The sequence below is a fragment of the Podarcis vaucheri genome, assembly GCF_965113315.1.
Source record: "Podarcis vaucheri genome assembly, chromosome: 8".
NCBI lineage: Eukaryota > Metazoa > Chordata > Lepidosauria > Squamata > Lacertidae > Podarcis > Podarcis vaucheri.
This window is the reverse complement of record NC_138766.1, coordinates 15,688,323-15,698,839: the sequence shown is the minus strand read 5'-3', so window position 1 is coordinate 15,698,839 and position 10,517 is coordinate 15,688,323. Positions and strand designations below refer to the sequence as shown.

The following is a 10,517-nucleotide window of genomic DNA, read 5'->3' as shown; positions in this document are numbered from 1 at the left end:
ACTGACAATTGATACCTAGATTTCTAGTGCTTGGTGACGATTATTATTAGGTCTGCCTCTCTCCTTTCTATTGAACCTATAGTTATCAACAGAATGAATAGCAAAGGTATAAATAGGCTATCAAGGCCCAAGATTATGGCTGTGATTACTTTGATCTCTGTAAAATAATAACAACCGTGAGCTACATCCAATTGTGCTCCTCCACAAACAGAAGGTTCTTCAGGATAAAAAGGAAGAATGTGATTTTGGCAAATTTCCCCTTTTTCTTGCAGCTCCTCCCTGTACCACCTAATTTGCTATTCTAATGGGACTTCCGACCCGTGGGAAAGGTTTTTCCACCGACAAAAACCTCTGCTGGATCAAAGAGTCCTCTGTTACTGGAGTTATTTATTCAAAAACACTTCAATACAGTGCGATATGTAAAACTGGAGTGCGTGGCCCAAAACCCAAGATCAACATACAGATTTGTCCAGGGGTAGGCAACCTAAGGCCTGTGGGCTGGATGCAGCCCAATTGCCTTCTCAATCCGGCCCCCGGATGGTCCAGGAATCAGCATGCTTTTACATGAGTAGAATGTGTCCTTTTATTTAAAATGCATCTCTAGGCTATTTGTGGGGCCTGCCTGGTGTTTTTACATGAGCAGAAGGTGTGCCTTTGTTTAAAATGCATCTCTGGGTTATTTGTGGGGCATAGAAATTCATTCATTCCTCTCCCTCTCAAATATAGTCTAGCCCACCACATGGTCTGAGGGACAATGAACTGGCCCATGGCTGAAAAAGGTTGCTGACCCCTGGATTAGACCAGGCTTCCTCAACCTTGGCCCTCCAGATGTTTTGAGACTACAATTCCCATCATCCCTGACCCCTGGTCCTGCTAGCTAGGGATCATGAGAGTTGTAGGCCAAAATCATATGGAGGGCCGAGGTTGAGGAAGCCTGGATTAGACTCTTAAACCATCAGAAACATGCTTAGTACCATCCCAGCTGCACTGTATCAACAAGTACGACATTTACAGAGCATGCAATACAACAGCAGCAGACTTAAGTCAGATCATCCAACTTCTTTCTCTATCTCTCCTTCAGAGGTGTGCCCACCTCAAAGCCAACTGGCAAAGTCCAACTGCGAATGTGTCTGGGTTCTTTCCTTCTCCTCTTTTCTTGTATTCTGTAAAGAAGAATAGCTTCCTTGACAGGCAGCTCCTGAGGCTAATCTCCCAAGCCTGCCTGGTCACTTCTTCTAATAGGTAATGGGAAATAGTGGCTCCATGTGGCTTCCTGGTTTGTTTCCCCACTTCCATGAAGGGAGGAGCAAAGGATCTGAATGCATTTACATCAAGCTAGCACATGTAAGTCAGGATTTGATGGTGTATATGAAGCTGTTTTTCACTTCCCAGCTTCAATGGTAAGTAGTTCCAGGAAGAAGCTACTGCCAGATTGGTTTCCTTGTGAGGAGAGCTTGTTTATTGTGTTTTTCTGCTATTTATTTACAAACATATAAGCCGAAGTAGACACAGACTGAAACAGAAAAAACACTAATCTCTACAGCAACATTTCTTTCCCCAAGAATCCATAGCATATCCTTCCTGCTTCGCTCATAGCTCTTTCATGCCAGAATGCTACAAATTTTTGTCTCCTGCACTGCCTAACTTCCAACTGCCTCTATTTTTCATTCTCTATTCATGCAGGAGGGGGTGACCACCAGCCATCAAAAACCATCAATGCTAATTAAATGAGGTGCCTTCTGGCCATGGATGCCCATTTAAGAGACATATTTAGCTGTTAACTATAGAAAAGAGCAAAAGTGAATCACTTCATTTAAAGAAGTAACTAGAACTGTGCTGAAAATGTCAGAAATGTATTTTTCAACCTTTCTTTGGTGGCTGGGGCTGAAATGGAACCCTCTCAAAAGATTATGGGAGGGGGTGAAATTTCTACCAACCAAACCCCCAAATCAAGGAGTCGGTTGTCACCTTATCTAACCTTATAAGATAGCCAAGGGGTTGTGTTTTGTTTTTGTTTGCTATTTTACTTGCTTTTTAAAAAACAAAACAACATACAACATCCTAAACATGTAAGTGACATATAGTTGAATCTCTGCTTCACTGTAAAACATCTGTTCTTCTTTACTTATTCTACTGTTTTGTTTACATTGTCATCTTATACCGTCATTCCACAGAAGACCATTTGTGATTGGTGGTTGTTAGTTCATAGAATAATAGAATCGTAGAGAGATTTTACTTTCTTGGGCTCCATGATCACTGACAGCAGTCACAAAATTAAAGGACGCCTGCTCCTTGGGAGAAAGGCGATGGCAAACTTAGACAGCATCTTAAAAAGCAGAGACATCACCTTGCCAACAAAGGTCCGTATAGTTAAAGCCATGGTTTTCCCAGTAGTGATGTATGGAAGTGAGAACTGGACCATAAAGAAGGCTGATTGCCAAAGAATTGATGCTTTTGAATTATGGTGCTGGAGGAGACTCTTGAGAGTCCCATGGACTGCAAGAAGATCAAACCTATCCATTCTTCAGGAAATCAGCCCTGAGTGCTCACTGGAAGGACAGATCCTGAAGCTGAAGCTCCAATACTTTGGCCACCTCATGAGAAGAGAAGACTCCCTGGAAAAGACCCTGATGTTGGGAAAGATTGAGGGCACAAGGAGAAGGGGACGGCAGAGGACGAGATGGTTGGACAGTGTTCTCGAAGCTACCAGCATGAGTTTGACCAAACTGTGGTAGGCAGTGGAAGACAGGAGTGCCTGGCATGCTCTGGTCCATGGGGTCACGAAGAGTCGGACACGACTAAATGACTAAACAACAACAAGAGCTGGAAGGGATCCCAAGAGTAATCTACTCCAACCTTCTGCAATGCAGGAATCACAGTTAAAGAACCCCTGATAGATGGCTTTCCAAACTCAGTTAAAAAAAACTTGTAACGAAAGAGATTCCACCACCTTCCAAGGCAGTTTGTTCGACTGTTGAACAGCTCTTAGCATCAGAAACTTATTCCTAATGCTTAGTCAGAATCGCCTTTCTTGTAATTTGAATCCATTGATTTAGGTCCTACTGTCTGGAGCAGCAGAAAATAAGCATACCATTCAGATAGCAAGTTGTCTCCTAAATCTTCCCGCTTTCTAGCTATTGTCAGGTGTGTTGCTGATAGGAATACTTTCCGTTTTATCACTTTTTTTATTAAAAAAAGGAAGCTCTGTCCTACTCTGTCCTACTGCCACTCTCTGCAGTGTCTCACCAGCCACACCTCTTGGGATAACTTCTTGACACATGGTGCAATATCATATTGCTCCCAAAGGCATTCCAGGAAGTTGTGGCCAGCACAAAGCAACATGAAACTCTCTCCACAATTTTCTTCCATCTGCACTTTCTGCGGAGTTGCATTAAGGTAAGCAGCAACCACCTCCTGAAAATTTCAGAGAATTTTTTTAGCCACCCTCCCACCAAAACAGCACCAAAAATGCCCCCTGCAATTTTCTCAGAGGGATAATTTGTCATGGGAAACCGGAATGGGAAACCTAGTTCAGCAATCAGCTAAACAATACTGTATGTATTGATAAACACATACCTGTCTACCTTTGCTGTTAGACAAAGATCAGAAGATGATCTGGATGGTACCCAGATTCTGTGTACATATCTGTAGGCGCAGACCATCACCCAACTCAAAATAGTGCAGCATGAAAATCCCCAAACTCAGTTCCATGGGTGACTCTGAGTCAACTCCCTGGGATAGTTTATTGTTGTACATTGCTTCTAAATTTATTGTTGTACATTGTTTTAATTGTCTGTTTTAACCATATTTGCACATCAGTTTCTAATGTTGTGAGTGTCCTCTATTTCAGAGGCTTCTACTCTGCAGCCTCTTATTGTTGTTTTAACTGCGAGTCTTTTAGTTCTTATTCTCTTACAGTTGTTTTAACTGCATGGTTTTTATTTGTTTTTAGTTATCTATTTTAATTATCAGTTTTTATCCATCCATTATCTGTGTTTAATCTTGTATTTTATTCAGATGATTTATCCTATGCTTGTTTCTTTGTCCTTATTTGCTCTAACAATTATCGGTTAAAAAAAAAATCCTAACTCCTATTTTATTTATATGGGGTTGTTGTTGTTTTTTATCCTGGTCTGTGACCGTAATAAAGTTCATTCATACCTGTCTATATTACATTAGAATGCCATGTAAGGATGCAGGTGGTGTTGTGGTCTAAACCTATGAGCCTCTCGGGCTTGCCGATCAGAAGGTCGGCGGTTCAAATCTCCGTGATGGGGTGAGCTCCCATTGCTCTGTCCCAACTCCTGCCAACCTAGCAGTTTGGAAGCACACCAGTGCAAGTAGATAGATAGGTACCGCTGCAATGGGAAGGTAAACGGCATATCCATGTGCTCTGGTTTCTGTCACAGTGTTCCATTGCGCCAGAAGTGGTTTAATTATGCTGGCCACGTGACTCGGAAAGTTGTCTGTGGACAAACACTGGCTCCCTCAGCCTGAAAGTGAGATGAGCATCGCAACCCCATAGTCGCCTTTGACTGGACTTAACTGTCCAGGGGTCCTTTACCTTTTACCTTTTATCTTTTAGAATGTCATGTGTTCCAGAGTAAAAATCTGTTGGATTCTGATTCATATTTATTATCGTTTTATCTTTTAGACAACCCTATAAAATAAACAGTTCCGCATACATACTATTTTTGAGCAGGTTCACTTTGCAGCAATGTTATGGATACCTCCTACCAAGCTACCAGGCTGTTGCTTGCATCTTTGTACACAAGCATAATTTAAAAACAACAACAATTTATTATTTATACCCCACCCATCTGGCTGGGTTTCCCCAGCCACTCTGGGCAACTTCCAACAAAATATTAAAATACAATAGTCTGTCAAACATTAAAAGCTTCCCTAAACAGGGCTGCCTTCAGATGTCTTCTAAAAGTCTGGTAGTTGTTTTTCTCTTTGACATCTGGTGGGAGATTCCCATTGTGGCATCTAGCTGAAGATTCCTGCAGATTGGCTAACCGATTTTAAGGCATATCCATAGACAAGCTGTCCTCCCTCATTACATTTTTTCCTGTTAATTTCCTTAAATTTTCATGTGCTTACAGGCATTTTGCATTCTGAGAGTCATCGCCATGATCTCCACACTATGTTTCTTCTTCATCTCCTATTTTGCTGTTTATGTTTTCCAGTTGGAAAGATTCATTTTGGCTCATCAAGTTTTGAGAGATACCAAATGGGAAACAAAACAACAGAAGCGCAAATTTGTGCTAAGCTATACAGAAACTTGGAAACAGAACACCCAGAATATCACATTGTGTATGTAGCCTGTTGTGCGGAAGGGACTAATCAGGGATTTAATTCAGCCATGTTTTGGCAAGCTTAGCCCTGGAACTTGTGCTTAATGCTCAGTATTAGTTGGAATCAGACTGAACAATGTGTGCCTGTGTATGTCCACAGGGTTTTTCATTCCCCGTGAAGAGTTTATGAAAATAACGTAGAAAAATCTTTGAGGGACTTGGTATATGTGTACAGCAGAATGATGGGAAACAGGTGGTAGAATGAAGACAGAATGACAGTAGACTTCAGGGAACAACACAAGAGAAAGGATATTGTCGCCATGTTAACATATGGTATGCAGGCCTCTTTTTAAAAAACATGGAGGAGCATTTAAAAGCATCCCCGCACCCCTGCACTCTGAAGTAGTAAATTCCATTTTATCACTTTGAGATTCTACCCACCTTCATGTGTAGACCACACCTCAGACTGTACCACTTCAGAATGCAGGTGGGAACGCCACAATAAGAGACTGAAACAACCCACACTCTGTCTTTATATAAGGCTGGATCGACAGTGATCTTCTAAAAGTTACTAAATAAAACATTCTATAACACTTAATAGCCGATTTCCACTGCTGGTGGCTTGCTGCTCAGCAGTGCCCTCTGGTTCACATTTTAATAACACATTTTTAACGTTATAAATGACAAGTGTAGACCTACCCTAAATAATTGCCCTTCTCTCATTCACTATTCAGTCAACCCAACTGTAGTCCTAGCATAGCTGCCTGATTCTTGATTATGACATTGAACATCAAATACCATATTACAAAGTAGGAATGTTTCCAGAACTTGAAAGAATACTATTACTCTTTCTTCTCAGTCTTCCTTTGAACACACAGCCAGCAACATTGAGCTCCATGCCATTGAAATCCCTAATTGTATAATGGGAAATTTACCACTGCTGCAAACAAAGCACAACTGTGAGATTAGTAACTAGCAGGATATAGTGGTCCATGTAACTCAATATTTTCCACACTAACAGACAGCAACAGTGACGCAATACTACTTATCTAATGCCAAGGGACCAAGATTACTCATCACTAAAGTCAATGCCAGGTGTAAAAATTTTGAGAATATGGAAGAGAGTTAACACGTGGAAATATTGTTTCAGAAAACAAAAAAAGGACCAGGCTTTATGCTTTGTACTTTCATGGTAGCTGCTATATTTTAAAGGACTTTGGTCCTGCTATACTAAGGAATTGCTTGGCACATAAAGAATTACCAGTAGATTACTACTTTCTCATTGTGCCAAGTCCCAGAAGACGACCATAGGTCAAGTACCTAAAACAACTTAAAATGGCAGTGAGAACATGGTGGGGGGGGGGCGGAGAGTCTAGAAGGCAACACACGGAACCATTTCAGCTAACCAGACAGCTTTCTGTGAGCTTAAACCCAGATGAATGTAAAGCCCAAAAGTAATTTACATTTGATGCTGATGAATGTACATCTGAAGAATAATTCATACCCTACTGCTGTGTAATAAAACTACTTGAGAGTGTGTGTTTTTTAAAAAAAGGTGTCGCAGTAGGATGACTTGAGGGGAGGAAACACTGCTCATTTGCATATATCGGTGCAGTTTTATTGAATGACAAAATGAAAATGAACAAAACAACTGGTTGTAAGGCAAATAGTGACTATTTTGACCAGACTTTGAGTTCAGGAAATGCCTACTGACTCTATTGTCAAACAATAACACAGTGAAATCTCCCTCTTAGACAGCAGAGTGGGTGGGGAGAGGGAGAGAGAAAGAAAGAGAGAGAGACTATAATTTGTGATAATTTTGTTTGAATTACCAATATGGTGAATTTTGATGTGGTAGCATCCAGTGCTAGATTTCTCAGCTAAATTGTCCAGTCGGCGAACTTGGTCTAAGTAATAACTTGGTTCACAGCCACATATATATCTAATGGGAAGGCAATTATGAGCTCATACTGCCACAGTAGGGGTGATAATTCCAGTGGGCAGGGATTGGGAGGGAATAGGTTCAGCCTTCTAGAAACAATTCCAAAAAAACAGAGTTTCAGACTTAAGGAGCACCAGGAACCATTGTTCCCATGGTTCCCAGTCACAACCGATGTTGCTCATCCAATATTCCCCATGGTTTCCAGGGAAACAGAATGGGGGGGATGGGTAAGTGTTAGCAGAGTGACTGAAATAAAGCAGATGGAGTCCAGAGAGTAAATAAAATGGATAATGTTTTAGTTAGATGAATGGAACATAAACCGTATATATATTGAGGGAAACCTTTTCAGGCCTAGTTGAGGGCAGGGAGACATATTCAGCCACACATACGGAGGTAAAGCTCCTTCGGAAGTACTTTTCCCTCCAACTCCTCCAATTGTCAAAGGTCAGCCATCTTCTTCATTGACAGCTAACTCCTAACTGACTAGAACTTCCAGCTGATCAGCGTCTGCTGTCATCCAAGCCAACAACAGAATTAAATCCTTAGGTCATGCACTGCGTAACCCCTGCTGTTGTACTTCCAACAGTAAGAAGAATGCTTCAAAATGCTTGTCTCAAAGGGATAATTAATAGGCCATGGGGGGGGGGGGAGGAGTGCTTAGAAAATAAAAACTTCAGGACAGGTCTACCCTTCCCCTCAGTTTCTCACTTTACTTATAGCATGGGTCTGTGGCACATCACTGAGCTCTCTCTCTCTAGACTTTGCAAAATAATCAGGGGTCCTTTTTACTCTTTAGGTCAAGGTTTCTATGCTGTGTGATTTTAAACATTTGGACTAAAATTTCTGAGGAGATTGTCCCCACCCCCAAGTTGACAGGCATTGCCATTCAAATGGCATGTATGCACCGTGTCTCACGATCAATTAGGTAGGGTGGGATTGTCTGGGTCCACCAATATTTTATTCAAGTTGGCACCCCTGTTTGTCTGAATGCAGCATTTATCTATTCTGTCACTTTCATTTCATGTAATTAAGCTTTCCCACATTCAGATTACAGAGCTTGTGATTCACTGTCTATCACCATTTCTCCAAACTTGGGAGCAGAGGTGAGTGAACTTGCCTATGGGAACACAGCCACCAGTTGCTATCACAACAAAGGCCCAGTAGAGATGGGAAGTTTTATATCACTTGTCCTGTTCATCTTCTGGATCCCAGTGCACAACTAGTCCTTCTTTGGTGCCTCTCTACTGCCTAGTCGGCTCCTAGTGGTGAAGTCCTCTGGCTGCTAGGTGTATTACTCCTCCACCAGCTCTCGACATTGGCAGGTCCAACACCATCTCAGTTCCTGGAAGTCTGGGCTGAAGAGAAAGAGTCTTGGGTCATGGTCCAGTTGTAGTGAGTGAGACCATGGTGGGGAAACTGCTTAGAAAAACATAAATAAATTCCCAGACACTCTCCACTGGCAGTCCTACAAAGAGTGCATTGCAGTAGTCCAGATATGATATAACTGAGATATACATTTTGCATTATGAATACTCCTTCACCCATTTAGAAGAGAAGATGCTCACCGTCGCCTGGATGACAGGAAGCCTTGCATCCGATCATCTAACGAGGGCAGTCTCCTGTAATTGCAATGCATGCAAAATGTCAAGAAGGGAAGTGCTCTTGTCACATCTCTGGAGCTGAAGCCATGTTGCACTGATCGATGCTCATGTCAGATAGTGAGACGAATGAGAAAAAAATCCTAATCACACCATTAAAATTGATGATGGAGCTGATTAGTGTGATTTGGAAGATGGTAGTCTGACTTTTTTTTGAAACTGAGCAATCAAAACAGCTTTTGGAAAATACTTACTAAAACATAAGCTAACATGTAAATGGTTATAGACAATTCAAGGATAGCATTTCCCTGAATATTTTATCCTTGGTGAAAGCACTGATACCAACCCTGCTGGACATGTTAATTTATTTTTCATTATATTTGTGTATTCAAATTTCCTATACATACTGCCAGATGAGGACACTATTATTATTTCCCCATGGAAGAATGTGCAGTTGTCATAATTCTTAAAGAAATTATTCTGAGCTATCCATGCATTGACTTTCAAGCTACTTTACATGGAATGAAAATTGAACACGCATACAGTAGCGTTGCGGTGTGTACCAATATGATTCCCACTCCCCAATGGTGTGAAGTTAGCATAACTTCTTATAAAATACATCTCTCAATGGACTGCCTTGATCCTGTTTCTAGCCCTTATTGTAAACATGTTCTAGAAGGGATGAGTAAATATTCTGACCTCCTAATACTTAATGTAAAGATCACACACTAATCCTCTGTTACTAGCAAGGATTAATGATCACCTTCTATAGGAAAGATTGGGTTCTGCATAACCAAAGAATCTTACTCTAAAGGTAAACTCAAGATTTGGGAAGTATACAAGATAACCAGTAGTCATTTCTCTCTAGGGCCATGTTCATTCAACTACAAACTGGGCACGCTAAATAAAATTGCAAACAGACAGGAACTTGTAGGAAATAAAGTTACAAAGGAATAAAAATGTTAGCAACTCAGTATTTCCTGAACTCTTCTATCTAGCCTGTGTGTATTTTTCTGGTAAAAGCCTCTTGCATATTCTACTTATATATAATCATGCTGTTCACATATATTTTGTACTCAGAAACTGCAAAGTAGACAAACAGACACTGTGGTACATGGGATAGTGTATTTGATTTGTGTGAGGACGATGGGTGAGGTAGACCACTCAGTCATGAAACTCTGTAGGAAATCACTGTGGGAAAATCACTATATTTCTGTCTCCTTCTCAATTCCCTCAGGTTGTTGTGAGGATAACATGGCAAAGGTGGGAGGAAACGAGAGAATGAGCTAAAATACAGGACAACCAATCAGTTAACAGTCATTGTCCCCTGTCAAGAGTCCACATAAGAATACTGTTACTGTGAATGGTGAAATGGAAAAACAAGGTACACGTGACATCCCATACTATCTTTCATGGCATTCTTTGACCCACATGAACAGAAAACAAAGAGGAAAGTCCATGTATTAGGCCTGGCCTCCAGTTTCCCCAGCTTCCTTGGACGATAAATGTCAGTCGTAATTAAAGTTACTCAATTTCTGATAAAAGCTGATGACCTAGAAAACAAAGCCAAAGACCTAAGGCTAGCTGGGATGCCAGCAGAAATGAAACCCTTAGGATTAGCCCTTCTTCAAATCCCTCTTGTTCTGTGACAAGTTTCATTAGCTGCTGACTTAGTTTAAA

At 41.1% G+C, this 10,517-nt stretch overlaps 1 long non-coding RNA gene across 4 annotated transcripts; it reads left to right on the top strand.

Annotated features, from left to right (window-relative positions):
• The first annotated feature begins 801 nt into the window (after window positions 1-801).
• LOC309538927 lies at window positions 802-10,212 on the top strand. Of its 4 annotated transcripts, XR_014222513.1 has the most exons (4): window positions 802-1,400; window positions 6,157-7,683; window positions 8,287-8,342; window positions 8,789-8,998. It is a non-coding gene; the product is annotated as an uncharacterized lncRNA (long non-coding RNA). The 4 variants fall into 4 exon arrangements; XR_014222512.1 differs by lacking the exons at window positions 802-1,400; window positions 8,789-8,998 and adding an exon at window positions 10,075-10,212 and having other exon boundaries at window positions 4,683-7,824; XR_014222514.1 differs by lacking the exon at window positions 802-1,400 and having other exon boundaries at window positions 4,683-7,683.
• Window positions 10,213-10,517: the final 305 nt, after the last annotated feature.